At 42.1% G+C, this 26,422-nt stretch overlaps 1 protein-coding gene across 2 annotated transcripts in view; it reads left to right on the top strand.

Annotated features, from left to right (window-relative positions):
* Positions 1 to 26,422, top strand: part of MYO16 (myosin XVI) — a 381,803-nt gene that overhangs the window by 42,660 nt on the left and 312,721 nt on the right. For both annotated transcript variants that reach the window (XM_061472784.1, XM_061472779.1), the window contains exon 2: positions 9,247 to 9,322. The gene's annotated coding sequence lies outside the window, so the exon portion shown is untranslated. The remainder of the gene's footprint in view (positions 1 to 9,246; positions 9,323 to 26,422) is intronic.

Genomic DNA, 26,422 nt, shown 5'->3' with positions numbered 1-26,422 from the left:
GATTGTTTTCTAACTTTCCTGTGTTTTATTCACCAATAAATTATTACTTGGTTGCTGTAGACAAACAGAATCCTCATTTCTCATTTGAAAAGGACAGTTTTAAAATCATTCTTCTTTCTGTATCTGTGTTGTTTTTTTAATTTGTTTAAAAAGAAGTACAAGAGGAAGGGCATACATTACATAAGAACATGACTGAAAGCATGCAATGCTCACGTGAAGAAAGCACGGAGAACTAAACTAAATTGTCACTCAAGCACAGGCTACTTTTGAACACTGAAGCTGCCACGGCAAACAACAGAGGATGTATTTAGGGCATTGCAGTGGTCCATGACTGCAGTTCTCAAAAGAAACTGTGAAAAGGAGAGATGCATAAAGCTAGTGAGCAACTGTTTTCAGTAAGGACTAAGTAAGTATAAATGCAAGAAAAACAAGGTTTATTTTAGTATTAGCATGAGTGGTTTTCATTAACATGCACTTCCAGTAATATACAGGTACCATCACTAGGCATATTTCTCAGCTGGGAGATCGTAAAGTGTCCTGTATGGAAGCTAGAAAAGGGGAAGTTTGATGCTTATGTGGTTGTGGGGAAAAGGAGCTGACTGAAACTGTCTTATGGCTACATTTTTTCTCCTGACTTTACCCCTTCATGGTAAATGAACATTATCACAAAACAAGTTTTTCAGGGACAGGGTCAAGCTGGTGGCCAAAGGAATCATTGGAACTTTGGCAGCCCATAGCTCCAGGTCTTGGTCTCCCCTACCCTGGTGCGCACAGGCTGTGCATAGCTGGTGGTGTTCTCTGCGTACGTGCTCCCACCAGTGAAAGCAAATGGCAGCGGGCTCCTGTTCTGGCCTGGTATAGCTGCTGTCCACACGCTTCACTGAAGGTCTGCGCTAGCATTCCTCTTTTTGCCTTTCACCTGCATAAAATCTGTTTGCTCATGTGTCCTGGAGGTGGTTTTTTTCCTGCAGAACAGAAAAACAACTGCATGTGCTCCTGGAGTTCACAGAATTTGGGACATGACTTTCCTACTATGCCAGCCAGTGCTTGCTACCAAAATGCCAGCTGAAAGGCACATAGCCAGTTGTTTGCTGAAGTCTGTCAAAGTCATCTAGGACCAGTTTTGTGACTTTCTGACAAAATCTTTATATGGTCTGACTTTGATAACTTTGGATGAGAGGCACCAGCCCCTCAGTTACATTGGCTGAGCATATAATGATGAAAATCTGGGAAAGCATCAGTAGAAGCTGGTGGAGCATGCCTGCACAGTCCAATAAAGGTACCAGCAGAACAAATGCCAGATTTTGCATGTGCAGGATGTCATAGCACATGTAGTGTCCATGCTGTTTTTCCAACTGTCTATTATTTTGGTATCTTTACTTTGTGCTGAGACTTTAAAGGTCATAAAGAATGGCTAAATCCTTTTAGACAGCTGTGTAAACATCTGGTGCTAGAGAAGTAATTTAAGTCATAGCTACCTTTCCTTAGAGCTGTTAGCTGAGCTGTGTGGTTTTATATAAGCTTTGGGGGAATACCTTGTGTTGTGCTAGAAATTGATTCTAAATCTTTATCATCTGTTTTCTGCAAAACTTAAAATCTTAAAAGCAGCCAATACTATTTTGTAAATGTTAATTACAAAGAGTTATTGCTCCTTTTTCTGTTCCCTCTCTGAAGGAGGAGCTGTAAGCACATTTAGTGTAAATAACGTAGGCTCACAAGAAAAGGAATCTTTCAAAATCTGTCTTTATTCTCCATCTCTTAACAATTAAGTGGCTTTAAATTAGAAACTTTGTGCAACTGCAGCACAATGCAGTTGTTGGGGGAGGGACAGTGAAGGATTGTGAATTGTTTTGTGTTTTATACTTCTTCCTGCACTTCTGAAAAATGATATGAAATTTGCTTATCCTAGGTTTCAGTGCTTGCAAGGTGGCCAGGTCCTTGCACTGAAATTTAGCATAACATAATCCTAGTCATAAACAGATCAATTTCTTCCTCAAGCAGGAGCCTTATATTTGTAGAATTACAGTATAAAATTTTGCATGGGTCAAGTGTTCTGACTTGCCTGTTATTGTTTCTGTTTTAAACCTCTGAACTTCTTACCTCAGTTACATGTACATGGACATGTCTTAAATGAGTTTTCTCTCTTTTTTTTTTTTATGTTGTTCATTGAAATTTCTATTTTCTGTTTTGTAGAAATAACTGATATTTGGAGACAAACATGGTTAAATGTGACATAGATTACTTCAGAAAATTATCACCATCTTTCAAAGGATCCAGAGTACCTCACACTGGAGAAGTCTTTCCATTCTGAGAAACGCAATATACATGTGATTTTAAAGTAGGCATTCAGCATGGCACTTATATTGCAAATTGTATATCCCTAGAGTTTGTCATCTTTATTGAGATGAAAATTCCAGTTGATAACAGTTCCCAAAATTAATTCAATATTTTTGATACAAAGGTTATTGTATCAATTTATTTTGGAATTGCAAATGTCATTCGATTAGATTGAATACCTGGATAGTTTCGTACTGTTCGATTTTCCAGGTTCACTGTACATTTCCTAGCTTTTTATTGCCCTGTGCTTACTCGTATATTTTAGACATCCATGTAGGTTTTGTGACAAGAAAGCAACTGTTTTGAAAATACTTGAATTTTTTTCAGGCCATTTAAATATGCATACCCAACAGCATTTGTGTGTGTGTGTGTGTGTGTGTGTGTGTGTGTGTGTTTCCACCTGTGTGAAAGAACTCCTGCGTGGAATACAGCCTAAGATGTATTAGTTGCTGCTCCTATCTCCAGCAATGGTATGAAGTTGCTATTTAAGAAGGGAATATAAAACCAGGGCATATGTCCAGTGATTACTTTTCTAGGGCTCCATACAGGTTATAGTATCTGGATACCTAAAAGCTAATCATTGACGTATTTTTTTTTAATCCCTCTTAGAAATATTTCTTTAATCTCATTTACTTTTAGCATGTACAAAATCCTGTGACAGAAGTTTCCAAAATTTAATAACGTGACATGGAAAAAACACAGTTTAACTTCCTATGTGATACTTAAGGGGACTGCTTGTTTTTTATTGTAGGACAAACAGTAAACAATATTGTCTTTTTTACTGGTATGTGCATATTCATAGAATCGTAGAATCATAGAACCGTTAGGGTTGGAAAGGACCTTAAGATCATCTAGTTCCAATCCCCCTGCCATGGGCAGGGACACCTTACACTAAATCATATCACCCAAGGCCTCGTCCAGCCTGGCCCTGAACACGGCCAGGGATGGAGCATTCACAACCTCCCTGGGCAAACTATTCCAGTGCCTCACCACCCTCACAGGAAATAATTTCCTTCTTATATCCAACCTAAACTTCCCCTGTTTAAGTTTTAACCCTTTACCCCTGGTCCTGTCACTACAGTCTCTAATGAAGAGTCCCTCCCCAGCATCCCTATAGGCCCCCTTCAGATACTGGAAGGCTGCTATGAGGTCTCCACACAGCCTTCTCTTCTCTAGGCTGAACAGCCCCAACTTCCTCAGCCTGTCTTCATATGGGAGGTGCTCCAGTCCCCTGATCATCCTCGTGGCTGTTCTCTGGACTTGTTCCAACAGTTCCATGTCCTTTTTATGTTGAGGACACCAGAACTGCACACAATACTCCAGCTGAGGTCTTGCAAGAGCAGAGTAGAGGGGCAGGATCACCTCCTTCGACCTGCTGGTCACACTCCTTCTGATGCAACCCAGGATATGGTTGGCCTTCTGGGCTGCAAGTGCACACTGCTGGCCCATGTTCATTTTCTCATCAACCAACACCCCCAAGTCCTCCTCCGCAGGGCTGCTCTGAATCTCTTCTCTGCCCAACCTGTAGCTGTGCCTGGGATTGCTCTGACCCAGGTGTAGGACCTTGCACTTGGCATGGTTAAACTTCATGAGGTTGGCATCAGCCCACCTCCCAAGTGTGTCAAGGTCCCTCTGGATGGCATTCCTTCCCTCCAGCCTATCAACCGAACCACACAGCTTAGTGTCATTGGCAAACTTGCTGAGGGCGCACTCAATCCCACTGTCCATGTCAGCAGCAAAGATGTTGAACAAGACCAGTCCCAACACCGATCCCTGAGGGACACCACTCGTTACTGGTCTCCAGCTGGACATTGAGCCATTGACCACAACTCTTTGTGTGTGGCCATCCAGCCAGTTCTTTATCCACCGAGTGGTCCATCCATCAAATTGATGTCTCTCCAATTTAGAGGCAAGGATGTCATGTGGGACAGTGTCGAATGCTTTGCACAAGTCCAGGTAGATGACATCAACTGCTCTATTGCTGTCCATCAGTTCTGTAGCCCCATCATAGAAAGCTACCAGATTGATAAGGCAGGATTTCCCTTTAGTGAAGCCATGCTGGCTTTCACCAAGCACCTTGTTGATTTTCATGTGCCTTAGCATGCCTTCCAGGAGAATCTGCTCCAAGATTTTGCCAGGCACAGAGGTGAGACTGACTGCTCTGTAATTCCCCAGGTCATCCATTTTCCCCTTCTTGAAAATGGGGGTTATATTTCCCTTTTTCCAGTCATCGGGAACTTCACCTGTCTGCCATGATTTCTCAAATATGATGGCCAGCGGCTTTGCAACTTCATTTGCCACCTCCTTCAGGACCTGCGGATGGATCTCATCAGGTCCCATGGATTTGTGCATGTTCAGATTTTTAAGATGGTCACGAACCAGTTCCTCTCCTACAGTGAGCGCAAGGTCTTCATTCCCACAGTCCTTGCATCTGCCTTCCAAGACTTGGGTGGTTTTGTCAGAGCCTTTGCCAGTGAAGACTGAGGCAAAGAAGTCATTCAGAACCTCAGCCTTCTCCAAATCCTGCGTAGCCAGTTCTCCTGAGAGCCTCCTGAGGGGGCCTACATTCTCCCTAGTCTGTTTTTTAGTTGCTATGTACCTGTAGAATCCCTTCCTGTTATCTTTAATACCTCTAGCTAAGTTTAATTCTAATTGAGCCTTAGCTTTCCTAACCTGGTCCCTAGCTTCCTGGACAACATCCCTGTACTCTTCCCATGCCACCTGTCCTTGCTTCCACTTAATATAAGCCTCTTTTTTCAATTGAATTTTCCTCAGGAGCTCCTCATCCATCCAAGGAGTCTCCTGGCCCTCCTGCTGCACTTCCTTCTGGTTGGGATGCAACACTCCTGAGCTTGAAGCAGGTGATTCTTGAATATGAACCAACAGCCTTGGGCCCCTCTGCCCTCTAGGGCTATATCCCATGGAACCTTCCGAAGCAGGTTCCTGAAGAGGCCAAAGTCTGCTCTTTTGAAGTCCAGGGCAGTGAGCTTGCTGCACACTTTTCTCATTGTCCTGAGGATCTCAAATTCGAGCATCTCGTGATCGCTGCATCCAAGGCTGCCCTGGAGCGTCACATTTCCAACCAGCCCTTCCCTGTTGGTGAGCACAAGGTCAAGCATGGCACCTCTCCTTGTCGGCTCCTCTATGACTTGCAGAAGGAAATTGTCTTCTACACACTTGAGGAACCTCCTGGATTGCTTGTGCCGGGCCGTACTGTCCTTCCAACAGTTGTCAGGGTGGTTGAAGTCCCCCATGAGAACAAGGGCCTGCGAGCGTGAGGCTTCTCCTATCTGTCTATGGAGTGCTTCATCCACAGGTTCTCCTTGATCAGGCGGTCTGTAACAGATCCCCACAGTAATGTCTCCCATAACTATATTCCTTTAACCCTGACCCACAAACTCTCTGTGGACTGCTCACCTGTCCCCAGACAGAGTTCCATACTCTCCAGCCTATCCCTAACATAAGGGGCAACTCCCCCTCCCCGCCTGCCAGGCCTGTCTTTCCTAAAGAGCCTGTAACCTTCCATTCCAACACTCCAGTCATAGGAGCCATCCCACCATGTTTCTGTGATGCCTATTATATCATACCCCCGTAGACATGCACACATCTCTAATTCCTCTTGTTTGTTCCCCATGCTACGGGCATTTGTATAGAGGCATCTGAGCCGAGCTCCAAATGAAGCCGGCTCATTGGCTGGAGTGGCTGGGATATCTCTACATTGCTCCAAGCATTTATTATAGGTTCTGGCAACTGACTGGGTGTGTTGGAATGGAATGATGCCCCCCTCCCCCAACACATCTAGTTTAAAGCCTCCTTGACCAGTCTGGCAAGCCTCCTACCAAAACTGCTCTTTCCTTTCTTTATCATCAGACCAGCTCCACCAGCCCCCATTAGACCTGGCCTACAAGCTTGGCTCCCATGTTCAAGACACCCAAACCCCTGACTATGACACCGCCCTTTTAACCAGTTATTAACCTGGCTAATCCTCCTAGCTTTTTTTAGGTCCTCCCCTGTATCCTGGAGAATTGACAAAAAGACTACCTGAGCTCCAGAGCCCCTAACCACCTCTCCCAGGGCTCTGTAGTCCTTCTTTATGTTCCCCAGGCTACTACTATCTATATCCCTAGGGCCCACATGTATCACCAGGAGTGGGTAACAGTCCATGGGACTTACTAGAGCAGGCAGCCTCTCTGCCACATCCCTGATCCGTGCCCCCGGTAGGCAACACACCTCCCTTGAGATGGGGTCTGGCCGGCAGACGAGTGCTTCTGTGCCTTTCATTGTAGAGTCCCCTACTATGACCCACTGCTTTTTCCTAGCAGCACCAGTAGAGATCTTCTTTAGCAGTGCATCAGCCAGCTGTTTCTGGCTCGAGTGCGCTTCCTCATTAGCCCCCTGCAGGACAGCAAAGCGGTTCTGCGTAGGGACAGGGGATTTAGGGGGAAGCCCCTTGCTTTTGGTTGTCCTTTTCCTTCTTTTTTTTTTTGGTTTTTTTTTTTTTTTTTTCTTGTCACTAATTCCGAGCTTCCCAGGTTAACAGCCTCCTCCTTTCCTTCACGAGGTAGAGGTGAAGCTCGAGGCCCCTGCACAGTTTGGGCCAGGAGCAAGCATTCCTGCTTCCTCTCAGCTTCCCTGACATCTCGCAGCCTATTAACAGCATCCCGCAGCTCAGCCACCTGCTGCAGGAGGACCTCCGCCAGGGCGCACCGAATGCAGCCCTGCCCATTGTGCACCATTCCCTCACCAGACCAGTGCAGGCACCCTCTACACCCTGAGCTCTGCACTGCAGCCTCCCCTCTCATCGGCTCTGCCTGGGTGCCTACGCTGGCCACCGCCGGGGCAGCCAGCGCAGAGCTCCCGGACCGGGCCCTGATCATACGACGAGTGCTCACCATCCCGCTCCCCTGCCCGCACAAACTGCTGTGACCCGCTCTGGTGGCTCGCGCTCCCTGGAGCAGGTTTTTAACCAGTCAGGGCTGGTGGCCGCCGCTTCAGGCTCCATCCGTGTGAGTCAGCTGCTCGCTGGCGTCAGCTGAGCTGCCGGCTCCTGGGCAGGCCCTGCCGAGGACTCGAGGCTCCCTCGGTGGCTCTTGTTGCTCTGAGTTGAGGCTCCTGGACGCGGATCTCCCCCCCCCCCCCCCCCGGCTCCGGTGTTGAAGGCGTCCTCTCTCGAGCTACTCATCTCAGCAATTCACAGTGTCTTTCTCAAAATAGGTATCTGTCGTGGTTTAAACCCAGTCAGGTAACTTGTTCACTCACTCCCAGTGAGTGGTGCCGAGCTGACAACAATCAAGGTCCGTGTCCGTCTCCCCCCCCCCTGCACCGGGGCTCTCCCCTTCCCCGCTCCCGGAGGAACGGGGAGGAGGATCGAGAGAATGCAACTCCTACGGGTTGAGACAAGAACAGTCCAGCAACAAATCACCACCGCTACTATCAGCTAAAACAATGATAAGGGAAAATAACAAGGGAAGAGAATACGATACCACCGGCCAAGAAAACGAGTTCCACCCGGAAGCTCCTGTCCTTCCGGGTAACTCCCAGTTACCCCCCACCCCGGGCATGACGTGCTGTGGTATGGAATACCTCCCCGGCTAGCCCGGGTCAGGCGCCCCGTCTCTGCTTCCTCACAGCTTCCCCTCCTCCCTGGCAGAGCATGAGCCTCACAGAGTCCTTGGTCAGGGTAAACATCACTTAGCAACAACCGACAACATCGGCTTCACCAACGCTGTTCTCAAACTAGAAGTCAAAACACAGCACTGCACCAGTTAACACAAAGGAAAAAACATGACTGCTACTGCTGAACCCAGGACATTATCCACCCCTTATTCCATACCATTCACGTCGTGCTCAGATCCCACATTTTCAATACACCATCGCTCTCCCACATATATACATCCATATACATACAGACCAAGAGGAAAAAATCATTTTCTTAGTGCATGGACCAATCCCTATAATGCTGCCGAGTCCATTCGGTCCATGATGTTCCAAGTTCATTCTCTGTTGGGATGATGGCTGGAGGGAAGTCAGGGCCAGTCGCTGGTGACCTGGAGACATCTAGTTGATGGGCTATAAAAGCATTACACAGCAGGCAACAGCATACAATTGAGTTCACTGGCTGTTTTCCCCTAAAATCAAATCCCCTTGAGGTATACATCGGACTTCCCCATCTTCCCGCATTACCCACCAAGTATATCCAGGTCCCTGAGCAAAAGCAATCCCACGAGTGGGTTTGCCTTTACCTGAAGCAGGAATAACCCAGACTGTCTTCCCCAGCAAATTCTTCATATGCACCACGGGAACTTTGTCCCCCTCTACAATATGTAAAAGTTCTGACTGGGCTGGGCCAGCCCTGTTGGCAGATCCTCTGGTGTTGACCAACCAGGTGGCCTTTGGTAAATGTGTATCCCAAGTTCCCCCACCCATCGCTCTCAGTGTAGTTTTTAACAGCCCATTGTACCGTTCGATTTTCCCAGGGGCTGGTGCATGGTAGGGGATGTGATATACCCACTCAATGCCATGCTCTTTGGCCCAAATATCTATAAGGTTATTCCGGAAATGAGTCCCATTGTCTGATTCAATTCTCTCTGGGGTGCCGTGTCGCCACAAAATCTGTTTCTCAAGGCCCAGGATAGTGTTTTTATTCTCAGTTTTGAAGTTACATTATACTTGGTTCATATGCACCTTTCCTTTACTTTCTGTAGTTATGCTATATTTGTGTGTTTGGAGTGATCCAAGCTGCGCAGAGTAAAAAAGATGTGAATGTTTTCTGAATTTATGAGTGTGTACTACTAAAACCCACAATATTAACACAAATGTAAGTCCATCATTAGCAGAAAATAATGACTTAGGTACAAGAGCCTAAATAAGCATGAGTAAAGCTCTGATCCTGTGATTATGTCCACACAGTCTCCCCCAGAAAGACTTGGTGGTTCTCAGTCAGTGGATGGCAGAAGCTGGACCCAATTACGCTTAAGAGACCAGAGTGAGTTATGGCTTTTGAATCTCTGTATCTAAATCTGGCCTGATCTAAGACTACACTTAAGGAAACATTCAGTAGTCTAAATTTGATATTGTTGTGGGGGCCCATTTCAAAATGAATAAAGAGTATTGCACTAGGTGTATAATTTATGTGAGGTTCCATATGCATTAAATTTTTTAAATTTATGTGTTAGAAACTAGGTTTTCCAAGCAACTGTGGCCACCTTGTGGATTCTGCAAAAGAAAATTATAGTTTATTTTGTAAGAGAGTATCTAGGTCAGTTTTGATAGTTACAGACTATTCTTAGTGTCTTATTGGTCCTGGTTAATAACTTTCATTCAACACTTCTTTCCTGTTAGAAGTGTATTGTTGTTAGTAGGTGTAGTAGTAGTACTGCTGCTGTTACTTCAACTACTAAAACTGTGAAATACCTGTTTTCCATTATAAAGCTACCATTTTTTCATCTAAAGATTCTTGAAATTGGTAAAGTTCTGCTGGGAAGGGGGAGGAAGGAATTATTTCCTGATGCTGTAGGTGTTCATATTACGTTTTTCTAGTATCTCCTTCAACTTCTTAAAAATAGATTTCTGGGCAAGAACACAGTGAAGGTGTGGTGAATTAACCTTGTCTGTCTGCCAGCTGCCCACCCAGCTGCTCTTTCACTTGCCTTTTTTGACAGAAAAGGGAGAAAATGAAACAAAAATTCTTGTGGTTCCAGATAAGGACAGGGAGATAACTTACCAGTTACCATCATGGGCAAAACAGACCATGATGCTAGCAGCCTGCCCTCTGCAAGCACCTTGCTATGTAAATCCAATAAAGGAGGCAAAAGAAGCTTTTAAAATAAAGCATAGAGCTGACATAAAAATAGTTATGAATTAGCATTAACATATAAAAGCTTGAAATGAAAGATTTCCAAACTCAGTTGGTTAAAAGCTGGTATTGTCAGTCTATGAAAAAAAATCGTTTTTTTTTTAAATAAATTATGTTCTAGACAAGCCATGTAAAATATATATGCGTTTTTGTCACCCTAGATCCAATTTGGAAATGCTTATGTACAAAGTTTTTATTTATTTTGAAAACATATACCCTACTGAGATTCCACATGGTTGCAATCTTTTTCCCATAGCCACTGCTTGGGATAAGAGCATCCCTTTGAGAGGCTCTGCTCTGAGACTCATTTCTGAGCCAAGGAGCCTGCAGGGAGCCCTGAGCAGAGACTCTCTACTCAGAAATCAGAATGTGTATATCAGAAAGTATGTGGGTCCTGCAGGAGAATAGTTCTGTGGGAAAATTAAACACAAATGGTAACCTTTAATAGCTAGCTAAACAAAAGCCAGAGTGAAGTTCTTCTCTGGAAGAAGAAGAAGAACTTCTTCTAGAAGAAGGGAGAAGTTTTTCAGAAGACAGAGGGAAGATTCTGTAGTTCATCTGATCAGGCAGAAGAAGCCTGCGAAAGGACAGAGGCTTTCTGTTTTTGCAGACCAGATGGTTTCCCTGTTTGGTCTTGACATTTGCTTGACTGGATGTAGAAGGCTGCTTACTGAGTCAGTTCAACTCAACAAACTGGTGGTTAGCTAGCTGGTCCTAACCCCTTAACCCTAGGACAAAAACCACAACAATTTTCTGTGGTATGAGGACAGTGTGTTGAATCACTTCAGTAAAAGCTCAGTAAGCACCTGAAATGGTCCAATGTGACACTACATTACTGGGATAGGGAACAGGGATTGTGAAAAGCAAGGGCAAATGAGGCAAACCAGGATATTCCACTTCCAGTGACAGTCTACTTGGCAGGTGTGGTCTCTTGCAGCATTTAACTCTATACCAAGAGGGGCACAAGCATGTGTGAAACTTCACTTGAATAATGGATCCTCAAGTGTCTCAGGTTGTGCAGCCAGAACAGGTTCCTCCTCATGTGTGGGGCTCTCGGAGATGAAAGGCATCTGGACAGTCAAGATAACTAAAAGCTTCAGGATCTCTGGCACTGGTCTGGTACAGGATACATAGTGGGGATGTCCAAATTCCCTGCTCATGGCTAGGTACCTGAGCTTAAGAGATGTTGGTACTCCAGGCTTCCAGCCACCTACTGGCAAGTCAGGCAAGATTTCACTTCAGTTCTTAAAAAACTAAATCCAGAATGGTTTATTAAGTCAGATCAGATTCAGATGATTGCTGTTTCAATTGTGACTCTTGTTTTGCCAGAGAATTGGAGTGACTCCATTTCTAACAATAAAAGTGGGTATTCATAAAGCCACTGTGAAGTGGCAGCCAAACTGGAATAGTGGGGCAAAAAATAGGTTGAAGATGTAATCTGAAATGATTATAAAAGCTGTTATCCAAAAGAAATTGAACAAGGTGATACATGTATCATGTATCTTACTTCCCTGTGTGGTGGGCTGTTATCAGATAATGCTTTAGTAATGGAGATCTGTGTCTTGGTAAGGGCAGACAGATACAAAGCTACTCATCAACGACTCAAATAGGATGCTACATTAGGGATATACGAGGAAAGGACATTTAGGGTGGGTTGTTTTTTCATGTTTTTTTTTAAACTTGCAGTATACTGTAAATTGAAAATCTCAACCCCAACCATTTTTTTTTATCAAGTTGTTCCTTTTGTCATTATCTGGGTCTTGTTTGTAAAACCTGTATATTTTTGCTGTTTCTTAATTTTATTCCTTTATGTCCTGCTGTTACTAATTTAGATGATTATTAATTCAGACTCACTTGTGGTGTAGAGGCTTTTCTATTAAAAGTTAACTGTATAAACATGCCTAGATCCAGATCCTTCTGGATGCAGCAGACATCATTTTCCTTGAATTAAAACCTACAGTGTAGAAACAGCATTATCAATAGAAACAGATGTGGTAGATTCGTCTTTATTGGTTCCTTCCTTGTGGTAGATCAGAGACCTACATGAAACATTCAACATATACGCAAAATTCCGTTAATACTAAGAGAGTTTTTTGGTACAATATGACCTTTCAGAAAGTTTGTTATAAATGCAGTGGCAAGCAGTGTTAGGAAGAACATTGAAAGAACGGTGTGAGATAGTAATCACAAATAATCGTAGGGTCGTAGAAAGATTAGAGTTGGAAGGGACCTGAAAGATCATCTAGTTCTAACCTCCTTGCCACAGGCAGGGACACCTTCCAGTAGATCAGATTGCTCAAGGCCCCATCCAGCCTGGCCTTAAACACTTCCAGTGATGGGGCAGCCACAGCTTCTCTCGGCAACCTGTTCAGGTGCCTCATCACTCTCACAGCGAAGAATTTCTTCCTAATATCTAATCTAAATCTAGTCTCTTTCCATTTAAAGCCATTCATCCTTGTTCTGTCACTACATGCCCTTGTAAAAAGTCTCCCTAAAGATTTCTTGTAGGCTACGTTTAGGCACTGGAAGCTGCTCTGTGGTCTCCCTGGAGACTTCTCCAGGCTGAACAAGCCCATCTCTCTCAGCCTGTCTCTGTAGGAGAGGTGCTCCAGACCTTGGATCCTCTTCATGTCTCTCCTCTGAAACTTGCTCAGGCAGGTCTGGAATCTGCTTCACAAACAAGCTATCATTTGTTGGTATGCTTTTGTTCCCAGTGTTTAATGCTGCAGGCATGCTTTCTGCTCCTTCTTTATTGTACTTGTGATAAACATAAATGTATTGGCTTTCGGAAATCATAGGTGTGGTTATGTGGATATAACTGTACGAGTTTACAATAACAGAAACAAAACACGCTAAAGACACAAGACAAGTTAAAAAGCTTCAGATCTCTTGATCAAAATGGAGTCACATAGCAAAAGAATTTGTAAAGGTAAAAGGGGGGGGGTGTGTGAAGCTTGATATAAGGAAAGCTAGTGCCTGGAAAACATAGAGTTAAAGTACTTTTTAGCTTAACTTAGGTTGTAGAAAGAGAACAATGTTTATGTTGTAAGTCTGTGGAATGTAGTGGCCCCGCTAAACATGAGTTAATTGTTTCACTCTAGTCTTCTAAAGTAGTTTTAAAGAGCAATGTTTGTGTTGCAAGTCTGTGGTGAGATAACAGGATTTAGTGGCCCCACTAAACATGAATGAGTTATTTCACACCATCCTTCTACTTACCAGTTAGTTTAGAGACAGAGCCTCCCAAGCGCCTGCTAGCTTGGGATACTCCTTGTCTGCCCATCCTGCAATAAATTTTGCAGGAAGGTCACGCTGTTTAAAATCTGCTAGTTATCAGAATAATTACAGATATAGCTGGTTGTGTGATTACTGGGGGGTCCAACTGTGCCAACGGTGAAAAGTACACAGTGAGGAAGACTGCTTACTTCATCTTGAAGACCCCTACTCACAAGAGGAAGACTGTTTACTTCATCCTCAAGATGCCTGCCCACAATCACTGCAGAGCAGTGCGCAGGCACCAAGAGGAGGAGACTTATGATAATAAATTCTTGAAGCTAGTTACAATATCCTCTGCCTATATGCGGGAATTATGAATATGTATGTAACTAATGTAATAGTGAAAGTATATAAACATGTAACAAATGCTAATCACTCGTGCCTCTGGCTACGGTCATGCGCCCAGCGCTGTTGCTTTTGCTTTATTGACTTTGTCCCTTAATAAAACCTTGTTATCTCGTTTAGAGGTGTGAGTTCATATTTCACATACTTTAGTATTATGCCAGGTTTTCTTTCTTAATGGTAGTGTGTTTCTAATGATTTACCACAGTTTTAACTATGGCATGATTGTCTTTTATTCAGGAGGTTTGGGAATTTTGCGCCCAGCACTGGATATTTGTGTCTTCAGTTTTATCTTTCGATCACTATGGACAGGAGCCTATAAATGTTGCCAGTTAAGTGGAAGATCTGAAAACAGTCTGAGGCAGGATGTATGCTAGCACAATGCATTTGGAATCACCTTTGGAGGGGAAGGGGAGAGTATATCCTTTCCAGCTTTGCATTACATGGGATCAAAGGGAGACTCTGAAGAGGAATCCATTAGGTCCTACTCAGTAGAGAGACCATATAAGGCTCAGTAAATGCTATGAAAATAGCTGAAGGCGAAGTGAGTAACAGGGGAAGAAAGAATGCTTGCCCTGCTTTTACTTTTTCCTAGACTGATGGCCCCAGTTTGAGCTAGGTAGGGGTTAAGTAGCTCAGTACAGTGGCAGTGTCATACCTTTGTGTCCCCAAAAGAAGCAAGGTCAATTATGAAAGGGTAGGGATAATGATTCTTCTTATTCCTTAGAGCATGCTTTGTCTTCCATGGGTTGTTCAAAATGCAAATTTTTGATTAAAATTATCCACTAAAGTTGTTCTTTGTTAGAACTTTCTTAGAAATCTTGTTAAAATAATGTCTGTGACTCTGCCCACCTTTGAGCATTTCACTCTAAGTTTCCCCTGCATAAAATCCCTGTGTAATTATTTCATTTTGTGAAAGGTGACTGAGGTACAGTGAAATAACACATCTGAAGTCATGCAGGAAGTTTGTAGCAGAGTGAAGGAATTAAGGAACTGAAGGAGTATTTAAAATAGTTGGAACTCACTCTGTTAGGCATATGCTTATGCTGTACATAGCTGTTAGTCTGCAGTTCAGATGCTTGCTGAAGCAGGCTTCTGGAAACAAATACTGATGAATGAAGCGAAGATGCCTAATTTAGTCTCGGGCAGAACAGGAACTGCAATTAGTAGAATTAAAACTTTAGATGACATTTTCTGAAAAAGCAAGTGGTATGGAAAATACACTCCCAAACCTGAAATTATTTTAAAGGGGAGCTTTCAAACAAATGGAACCTTACTTAAAAGCATCAATCCCTAAGATACTGTCCAGGACGACTGATCTTAAAGGATGCATTCAAATATAGAGGAGTGCAAAAATGCCCACTTTTATTTTTTTTTTTCACGCTAGCCTTGAGAGAAGTCTTTTGCTGAAAGATTGAAGTCCTCCCTCCAAAAAATATATGCTTGTTGGTTGTAAGACAAATACCAGCCTGGAAGCAAATTAGTTTTCTATAAAAATGTTGGTGGAGAGGAAAAAGTGTGTAATATATTATACATAAATGGCTTACATTCCTGCACACTGAAATGTAGCTCAAGATGAGACATGAAGCAGTTTGGAAGCTCAGGTGTACTCATGTCTCTTCAGATTCTTATTCTTTGCAGCAGACCTGTTCAGTGGAAAACAGGATGACACTAATAAGGATCTCAGACTGTGGAGTCCAATGTTTATCCTTATTTATCACTGTTAAATAACAGAATGGAAGCAGTGAAGCACAAATTCTCAGCTGATTACATCTTTATTGACAGCTGAAGAGAAAGATGTCTGTGCCATTAGGAATTGATGCTGTAGTCCCTAGAAACTTTAAGTTTGTTGTGAAAAACAGCAAAGGGAAAAATAAAAGCTGACTGTGGCTTGGAATTCCAGACATTGGCACCAGATGATGAAAATGATACCATGCTTAATTACAAAACTGGCAGTGAACCAACACTAAGATGCCATTAAGTCATCTTTATGTCTCGGTACTCTAGACCTTTGTCTCACCTGCGTGTTTCTGCAAGTCTTTGGATGTAGTTATCTGCACAAATACTTTGGCAGTGAGGTAAGCTTGGGTGGTAGGAAACAGAGGTTGAATGGGGCACGGCTTGTCAAGCTGTTGGTATTATGCTTGACTGAATAATTCTGTGTTGTAGCATTCCCACAGTCCTGCTCTCTTAATTGCTTAGGTTAGCAACCTGGCTAGAATACTCTTGTCATTCCTTTGGTAGGCAATATAGTTGAGTTTATTCCTGTTGGGAATGGTTATCGTAGACTCAGGTTTTATCCCATTGCATAGTAAGGTTGTAGCAGAGTTGCTTACCCAGACCCAAGTGCAAGCACGTGCTTCTATGATCTGCAGTTCTGACATAGTCTCTCTATTTGCCTTGATAATTTAATCATTCCTTCACATATGAATCTTGTCTTTTGCCTAGGATTAAGAAAGGAACAGACAATAGTAACTGTGGACAAGAGGCACAGACAGTAAGGCTCGTGTTCTTTTGCTGGGTTCTTTTGCTGGGTTGTTTATCTGGAGGAGTTGTGAAAAGGTTTTCCATGAGAGTTTTCATGATTGCACAATAGAAGCTAATTTTGGGGGAGAGGAGGGGCAAATTACAGTGTACTGTTAAATCAAAATGAAAACTCTCAGGAAAGCGGATTTTTAAGTTGCTCCCTCCAACTTTCTTTTTAGCAACCCTGTCAAAGTGTTAGGCTGTTTCTTTACTAATTGGGCTAGTTTATATCCCAGGTCATTAGCTTTTCCTTGTCACTGACATTCATGTACCTCATGTTCTTCTGGCTAGCTAAACATTTAATCAACTATGCTTCATTGATTTAATGATACCTTGCTTTTGCTATTACTGTTTTGCAATCATTTTATCAAAATGTCCAGGATTAGGTAAACTTGAGGCCCAGACCTCATGTCGCCATTCAAGAAGCAGTCAATCTTTATACCTCATTTAACAATTATGCAAGGTCAATCTCTATTTTCCCAATTTAGACAAAGCTGTTTTATACTATTTTGGTAGAAAGTAAACAATTTGTCTTGTAGTTAATTTCTTTCCAGTGTTCATGTTCTCTTCTGTTCGCCCAGAAGTCAGAAGAGGGCTATGAAGAGCTGTGCCTTTAAAGAGGCTTTTATTAGAGCTAATTAGGATTTGTTCTTGCATTGTACAGGGGCTTTTGAGTGCATCAGCTATAATCCAGGCACTGTGTGAAGTTAGGTTCTGTAAGGCTTGCTGTCTCAAAGTGACTGTTGGCACATAGAAAATGATAATAAATGCTCTTTCCTGTTGCATGTAGTTTTCTTTTAAGAACCTGTATTGGATACTATGAAATGCTGCCTATGTGTATTTTTCTACCATTTGATTTTTTTTTTTTTAGCTGAGCAGTACTTTTCCTCTTTGTTTTTTTCTTTCTATATATGACAAATGAATATCACTTTCGTGAATTTTTCTGAAAGATACACTAGGATTCTTGCTGTCTTCACTTGGAGCCAACAGGGCATGTTTCATTCTTAAGTGTAGAGCTTAGGCTCATACTTTAAAAAGAAGAAAAACAGATTTAAAGATGTTTCCCATAAGCTTGCCTGCTGCCATTTTCTATGGCAATTCATTAGCTGCTAGGAAAATGTAAATGGGCCCTTTGGAGCTATTATTTTGACAGCCTTATGCTGGAATTTTGTCTTAACTTTGCATTTTGTAGCACTTTTATCTTACATGGATGTGGTTTGGCATATTTTAAGGTTTTGTGCTTGCTTTTTGTTTCAGTAATACTTCTAGAAAAATAGAAAACAGCCATTTGTCACATCTTTCACAAACCCTTCCCTCCCTTTTCTTTGTTTTAGATAGCAAGCTAAAGAGCTTGTTTTCTTACTTTGGCTTACAACATTCACTCAGTTGTTGTTTAATAAAGTTGCATCTAGATGATTTTTTTGTATGCAACCAGAACTTTAAACTCGCTAAATGTAATTGGAAAAGCTTTGGAGTAAGATTGTTTCTGCAAAAGTATTTTTAATGAGGGAAAGGATTTAAAAAAAAATATTTATTTATTTATTTAAAATTCTAAATAAAAACTATTTTACCTGTTCTATTTTTTTAACTTTCTGTAATGGCACTTCTCAAAGAAGATGTGGGATTTTATGTATTTGTGATTCTTTAAATAGATTTTTAATACAGGTATAATAACGTTAGCAGTGGTGTTTGTGCTGCAGCTCAGTTTAGAACTTGCAACTCTTTCAAAGCCAAAACTGCTTTCTCTTCTTCTTTTGGCATGGTTGTACAGACCTAGTATTTTTTTGTTGATAAAAAGTGTTAGAAATGTGCCACGGGGTGATTGTAGAATGCTGTGGAACTGTCACTGGGGCAGTCTGGGGGTCATGCTGTGTTTGTTTTGGTTTTAATTTTCTGTTGAGTACTCTCTGACTTTGGCCCATCGTATTTTTTTTTTAAACAAGATCCAGGCACTAGGCGCTTTCAAGCCAAGCCAGGAAAGTGGTTTCCAATGGGAATATATGTGTTCTGTTTAAACCTACTCCTCCAGAACACAGTAAGAAGATCACTTCTACTACAATATTTCTTTCAAAGTGCTAGGAAGTTCATAGTAGGCTCATACCAGTGCTTCAACATTATCTAAAAAAAACCCCAAACCCCCAAAAAACCACAAAATCAAAAACCCGGAAAAAAAACCCTAACCAACCAAACAAAAAAGACCCACTCAGAACCCCACCCAAGCTAAAATAAACCAACCACAAACCCATACAAGCCCACAAACCCAGAATCACAGAATCGTTAGGGTTGGAAGAGACCTTTGGAGGTCATCTAGTCCAACCCCCTGCCAAGGCAGGACCACCTAGAGTAGGTTATGCAGGAAGGTGCCCAGGAGGGTTTTGAATATCTTCAGGGAGGGAGACCCCACAATCTCCCAATTTCTTCCTCATGCTCAGGTGAAACTTCTTGTGCTTTATTTTATGCCCTCTGCCCTTGGTCCTGTCGCTGAGGACCGCTGAAAAGTGTGGCACCAGCCTCCTGGCACCTGGTTTTGAGATATTTATATGCATTAATGAGATCCCCTCTCAATCTTCTCTAGACTAAACAGGCTCAGCTCCCACAGTCTTTCCTCATAAGAGAGATGCTTCAGACCCTTGATCATCCCTGTGGCCCTCTGTTGGACCCTCTCCAGTAACTCCTTGTCTTTTTAATGTATTTTTAAATGCATGAGCATTTGTTAGAGAAGGGGGAGCTATTGAAGCTTGCCATTCTCGTACAGCTTCATTGTGATTAGAGTTGTACCTTGCTGCTGAAATTGCATTTAAAAAGAAATCACTCACCTTGGTTGCTTAGTTGATGTATTTCCTTCCTGCCACATACTTCTGCAACATTTGAGTTATGAGGTGTTAAATCAGTATGTCTTTCCCTTTCGTATTCAATCTTGTCAGGAGAAAATTTTGCTAATCTGGGGAGTATCCCAAAGGGAGAGAAGAACAAAGCACTGATTATTTGAAACATAGAATCAACAAGGCTGGAAAAGACATTCAAGATCATCAAGTCCAACCATTACCTCAGGACTGCCAAGTCCACCACTAAACAATGTCACTAAAGGCCTTAACTACATGTTTTTTTGAACACTTCCAAGGAAGAGTGATCCCACCACTTCCATGGGCAGCCTGTTCTAATATCTGATCAGCCTCTTGGTGAAGAAATTTTTCCTAATATCCAGTCTAAATCTTCCCTGGCTCAGCTTGAGGCTGTTACCTCTTGTCCTGTTGCTTGTTACTTAGGAGAAGAGGCTGACCGCTACCTCACTACAACCTCCTTTCAGATACTTGTAGAGAGCAGTAAGGACCCCCTGAGCCTTCTCTTCTCCAGACTAAACAGCCCCAGTTCCCTCAGTCATTCTTCATGAGATTCATTCTCCAGGCCAGCTTCCTTGCCCTTTTCTGGACCTGCTCCAGCAACTCAGTGTATTTCTCGTTTATTTTCCCCACTTTTTTCCACTCTTTGTCCTTCAGTGTTACTATTTTCTATCTATGATGCAGGAAAATGTAGTATGGTTAAAAGATATTTGTGGACTTTGAAGCACTGTGGTTTTTTTCTAATTAATTTCCAAAACAACCTTTTGAACCTTTAGGAGTGACTTTCCTGCTGTGGGAGACAGTGCAGCACTGGGCAAGGGAAGGGAGATGGGTTGGGGTCCAGGGATGCCCAGGGAAGGCAGGATGCACCAGGAGTGTTGAGCATCAGCTTGAGGTGTGAGGGCTGGAAGACTGTGAGTTGTGTGAGGGGAGGTGTGGACAGCTGTGATGCCAGTGCAGGTGCCGAGGCAGCTAATAATGTAGGAACGTAAAACCCACCTAGCAATCTTCTTGCATACATACATAGGCAGAAAGCATGTAGATGAATCTTATAAAATATATGAGCCCTGAGAGGCCTCGGTATTGCATATATATGCATCTGGGTATTTCTACGATCAAATTCAAAATTGGCTAGTTATAGGTATGAACTCGATTCTTCCCTCCAGTATCATGTTTTCTGTTTGGTCCACCTGAACAGGAAGACAAGTCTTGGTATTTACATTGTTAAGGAATAAAAACAGTAGAACAAATTCACTCTACCTCTTTACTTGTATAAATGTAGACTAAGTGGAATTAGAAGTATATAATGAGGTGAATTGAAGCTTACAGCTACATTATATCATAATCTTCTGGTGGCCGAGATAATTGGAGGACTTTTCACCAAAAACTCAGGATTTCAGCGTTTATTTCTGTGCTGCTATAGTGTTCCCAAGGTGCCCTTGTGGGCAGTCATCTATACATGTAACCTGCCTCCTAGGAACTGGGTTTAGGGAGATTATTTAGCATGTCTCGGGGAAAATTTTCAGTGCACCTCTAGTTTACAGCACCTTGTAGAGGGCACTTGGCAGAAGAATCTTTCCTGCTGCACCCAGTTGTCTGATGTGTCAGGATAGGGATGGTGGTAATAGTGTAAAGAAGCAACTCACAATTTTTTTCTGTCAGGATTGTCGCTGCACAGGCTATCATGGCTTTTGCACCAGGGAATTAGGGATTTAAGAGTGCACAGTAAAAGCAGTATGATCACTGTGTACTAAGTGATTGTATTATTACTGGGCACTGCTGTGAAATACGGAGCAGTCGCAAGAGCACTCTAAAAGTAAATATGAAGCAGGTCATGCTAGGAATACTTTCATAAGGTAATCCCATTGGGTTTTCTCCTGCTGGTAATATTTTGGAGAGGAGTACAAAAGGAGACTGTTTCTCAGTATCCTAGATGTGTTGAACAGAATTTACCTGCTGTGAAGCCAAATATTCAATATATGCCTTAATGGTCCTCTAATTTGAGCATAATGACTGTAATACTGACAGCAGCTTAAGTAGGTAACCCAAAGGAACTTCTGTAAAGATTTCATCATTATTAACTCATTTCTCATTAGCCATTGTGTTGAATTATTGTGGATTGAGATTTGCTTTGCAATTTACAAAATACAAATGGAAAATAGCTAGCAAGCCATCTGACAAGGAAGATCTATCACTGCATGAGAATTAAAATCAGCAAAGCAAATGACATGACTTGATGTAGCTGCTGACCTAATGTTCCTTCAAGCATCTGAGAAGCATGATAATTCCAGAGCAAACACAAGTGTGTGGCGGTCTACATTATGCATAGTTTTAGATCACCCCTCCCACATTTTAAAAATACTTGACTGGTTAACTTGCTGGCAGCAGAGTTTCAAACACTGTTTGCCATGACAGCTGTTTGGAAGCTGTCTCTGTGGCAGGGATGAAACAGCCGGCTTCTGGCAGGTTGGCAGTAGGTCCTGGCAATGAAAATGAACTAACAAAGGGGAATGACCACTCAGCTCACAGGATCCCACGTGCTAAACCCTCATAGCTGTGTGGTAGTTAACACTTGGTGCTGCATTGTCTGCTAGCTGAAGAACGTGGAAAATGCAGGTTAAATTTTAGAAGCAGGCAGAAGCCCAAAGTTGATTGGATTTGGACATGTAGCAGTTGTAAGCAGCTGGTCTTCTGTGGTTTAAGCTTATTATGTTCACTTTAGTTTAGCTGATGCTTTGTCCTTTTTTCGTTTGACTTCATTGTGTTATCTAGCCCACTGTCTGTCTTTGGACTCTTAGATTTCACAGCACTTCGGGGCAGAGACTGCTCTTCTCTCAATGCTTTCAATCCCTGATAGATCCAGGTTTTGATCACTTAAGGCCCCATTTAAAATGGATATAACTAATGATGTTTAATAATAACCAGCTTCTGTAGTGCTTATTTTTCTCATTCTTCTGCCATGTTGTGTTTGTTCCTATGAATATTCTTTCACTGAAAGCACTAGGATCTTTTTATAACCTAGAGCATACTTTTGGAGGCTCACAGGTGTGGAGAAGTCATTACCAGGCAAAAATTAAAATCTAATGGATGTGTAAACAGACTGCAAGCTTAAACATCTGATGGGATACAGTGGGGGAAAAAAGGCTGCAGGTGGCTTGTAAAAGGGGCATGTACGTAGTCCCAAGTTTCAGTTAAACCCTATCTCAAATTTTGCAGTGATTTTCATTTGAATGTGTGATTTCACTTGCATCTGAAAATGATATAAATCAGAAAATAAGCATGTCAGCTTGCATTTTGAACAGACTTTTATATTGTGTGAGAGAATGCCACAGGCTTTAACACCCTGATAATCCTGTTCAGGGAGTGAGGAAGGGTAGGGAAAATCAGCAGTCTGGAATGAATTTGTAAGAACACAAAGTGACTCCTGCAGCTTTTAGTTTAAGTAAACATGAACGCTGAAAGGCTGGGTTTGGGATGCTTTAGAAAAAGCAATAAGTAGATTCTAAAAAAGAGGTGAAACCCAAGCCACACTAATGTGGAAACCTGACAATTTTGTAGCCATCTTGCAGACACTGCTCCCAGGAAAATACCCTTTGTAATGCTTGTACCCTAAATGGGAAGAACGGTGCTAATGGTAGGCTGTATTGAACTCTAATATAAAGTAAGCTCTTGACTGGCAAACTGTTTTCTACATTGTATTTTTATATTGGTCTTGGGATAATTTCCAATTGTTGCGTTGCATGAGGAGCCTAGGTATTATTCATACAAATAGAATTTCCTTGTCTGTCTGTCATGGTCCATCATCTTTTTCACAGTAATACTGGAAGGGATACAATGTCTAATGTCATATTTCACTTGTATTTGTTTTAATTAGAAGAATCCATTGGAATTTCTATTTTGCAGGAAATTGTTCTAAAGAAACTACACCTTTTAGGAACAAGCACTCCACAGAAGGGATAAAATTATTTATGAATAAATTAATTTGTTCAGTTTCTATAGGAAGTGGCAGACCCAAGATTAAGGTTCTTGGCTCAGCCCTTGTCTCCTGACTATCCCAGGCCACTTGTCCATTGTCATCTCTAGCAGGAGTCAAGCAGTCCTGGGAGTCGGGGCCTCGAGCACAGGGAACTTCTTGAGATGGTGACCTACAAGTCGCTTCTGTGGTAGAGCTTTCCTGGAACTGCAGTCCCTAAAGACCTCAGGATTCATGATGTGGAGGCAGTCCAGATGGCAGGACTGCCTGGAGACACTGCAGGCTTTGTTCCCTTTCAGGTCACCAGCCAAGCTGGCAGGAAATCTGGCAGACTTTTGATAGGACCTGCTTCTCTTGCAGCCAAGTCACATGTTGGTGCCCACGCTGTTGTCTGTTCTCGTGTTTTATTGTGTTCTGACCAGAAATTATATTTCAGAACTGAAAACCTTCCCCAAAAAAAAGGTTCACTCAAATATGTAAATTTCCAAAAAAATTTTCTGATACAAGTGAATTAGCATTGTGCCCCAGTCCCTATCCTGCTCATTTTTATCCTATTGCTAGCATGGCCTGCTTCATGACAATCAGCTACAGTACTCCATAGGGAAATGCCAGTTCCACAAAATCCCTTTAGGTCTATTTGGAAATTAAGCAGGACATAAAAGCTGAGTCTTATGCTCACTGTACAGACTTACATCTGTCTAACATCAAAATACTGTCCCTTCATGGTAAGGCTGAGGTAGGTATGGCTTCTTTTTTACTCTACCTTAAATTTTCATACAAAAGCTAACCCTCATTTTTCTCATTTAACTTACACGTGTACTTTTTTCCCTCTTCCCTATATTTATTTTTTTTTTTGATTCTTGAGACATGAAACTACCTTCACTTCAAGTTAGATGTCAGCCCTTTACTTGTATAAACAGGCTGCAAGACATGGATTTCTGGAAACTTAAAAATTTGTTTATTTGTTTATTTTCCTGAATGCTAATGCAATTGTAGAGGTGATACAGTAATCATGCAGTTTTGTTTTTCTTTCAAAGAAATATGAGGTTGCCAGAGACCGGTAGTTTCCTTTTGTGAAGTTGTATTTGTAGAGCTATTCATGTTGCTTGGTGGTGCTGGGATGGTTTGCCAGAATGGATGTTGGAAATGGATTTTATTCATTGATAAAGCGTTGAAATACCCAACTAACTTTTGACTAAAACCTATACTGCAAAAAGAGGTGATTGGCAACATGTTTTAAGTAAACTTCAGAAAGATGACATTGGTCATGACTATTTGACAAAGAAAAGGATTGTTTTATGCAGCGTGATTCTTTAGTCTTTGCTATGTCAGAGACATTATAAATTGTCATGGCAGCTATATTTGAAATCCATTCTTACTTGCTTCTTAATCTTTATCTTATGTAAACTTTGTAACCAGGCATCAGGATTCTGGGTACTTTTTTTATGCTACAGTATTTAGAGAATATGTGATGATATACCAGGGGTTTAAGCACAGGTCTTGTTTCTGTCTTAACTTTTATATTATTTAGAAATCCTTGCTTAAGAACCACTTTCTTGCTGACATGGGCAGTGAAAATGCAGTTTCATAAACTAGTTTGTAAACTGTTTTGAAATTGGGCAGGTGAACCTTATTGGCAGCTTCTCTGGTCAGACTTAAAGAAACACATCTGACACGCTCCTGGAAAAAATGCCCAGGTGCTGCAAGTTCCCCCTCACACTGTTTTTATTCATATCCTTAGTATCCCTGGACTCAGGAGAACACCCATATGTGAGCCCACCTGCCAGTAGCTTCAGTCTGATAAGGAAGTCTTGGTCTGCCTTGGGAATACTGAAGTAGTCTTCAGAGCACCCTGCAATCTACCCAGAAATACTGAAGTGTAGCACAGCATCTCTTTACTGATTTGGCAGGTCTCCTGCTTTGAAGGGAAGACTCGCTCTCCCAGTCCCTGTCCCATTTTCCTTCCTTTGGTGCCTGTATTTCAGATTTTAGCAGCATCATAGCCTCCCTCCTGTCCTAGGAGTAGATTTCCTCTACCAGACCTTGCTGGTATGGTTCCATTTCCCAGATTTGCCTGGCACACAGGATCCCAGAGTTGAGGACAGGCTATGACTTAGGGCATGTTCCACAAGGTAAAACACATCGTGTCACTGCTACCTCAGTCCTTTCATCACCAATTTTGTGGGATCTCTGGGTGCACATCTTCATTTACTTGGAAAGATGAGGAGTTTGATATTCCTTCTGAGTTTACCCCACCTTTAGCAACACATTCTCTGTCATTTAGCATGGTCATTTCTATCTTCCTCACTGAGCCAATGTTACTGATCAAGAAAGATGATGGTAAAGGACGTGGGGGGGGGTGTGTGGTGAATAAAGCACTAAATGACACCAGAAGGTTCTGCAAGATAATAGGCTATAACAAAGCCATCTCCTCATCATCTCTGTTGTACCCTAGGTGTGAAACACATTTTAGATATCATCTGCAGACACTCACATAGTCTGGAAAGGTGCTTTCAGAATTTGCTGTAGGTGGCTGTCACCTGCACTAATCGTACCAAGTGGAAGATTGTGACTGCTATGAATACACATTGTCTATGTTGTGAAATGTCAAAGTTGTGCCCTGTACAGATCTGGTCAGCTAGTCCACTAATCCCAAAGGTTTCCATATTTTCAGAGCAAGTTTAGTAGTTTCTCCATCTCAGAAGTGCATTTGTCTGCCTACTTTGATCCCAGTTTCCTAATCCAAGGGCTGTCTGTCCCTGTACCTTCTAGTTCTCCTACTCTGTGTTAGTTCTCAGCATCTTGGTCTTCACATAGCTTTTGCTTTTACATATTCTTAATGACATTGTCTGCGCTTGCTAGGTTTGAATAACATAATGGAACTATCTTCAGTAAGCCATTTTAGAAACCTTGCACTGGATCTAAAACCCACTAGTCAGGGCAAACCTTTTCATGGCTCTTTAGTTAACACTGAATCGGGCTTTTAGTAATTATGTTCTTAAATTAAATGTGTATTTGAAAAGTCAGAAAGCCACAAGGTTATGTTATAGGAGTTGCTGTTTGTATCACCAAAAAGTTAAATAACTTATTCAGTTTAAGACTAGTTATCTAATATAATTTACACAGAGCATAACTGGTGTCCTGGTAATATCTTTACTCCTTTGATTACAGAGCCTGACTTTGCTGTCCTCACATACCCAGATCTCCCAGTACCTCTGTGGGAACTTCACAAAAGAGACCTCATAAAATAAGGGCATACTTAAATATATATTCTGC

This window comes from Pezoporus flaviventris, unplaced genomic scaffold, assembly GCF_033815535.1.
Source record: "Pezoporus flaviventris isolate CSIRO_AGI_PZ_B2104156 unplaced genomic scaffold, CSIRO_AGI_Pfla_v1 ptg000072l, whole genome shotgun sequence".
In the NCBI taxonomy this organism is placed as follows: Eukaryota; Metazoa; Chordata; class Aves; order Psittaciformes; family Psittacidae; genus Pezoporus; species Pezoporus flaviventris.
The sequence above is the reverse complement of the archived record's forward strand: the minus strand, read 5'-3'. Positions and strand labels throughout refer to the sequence as shown.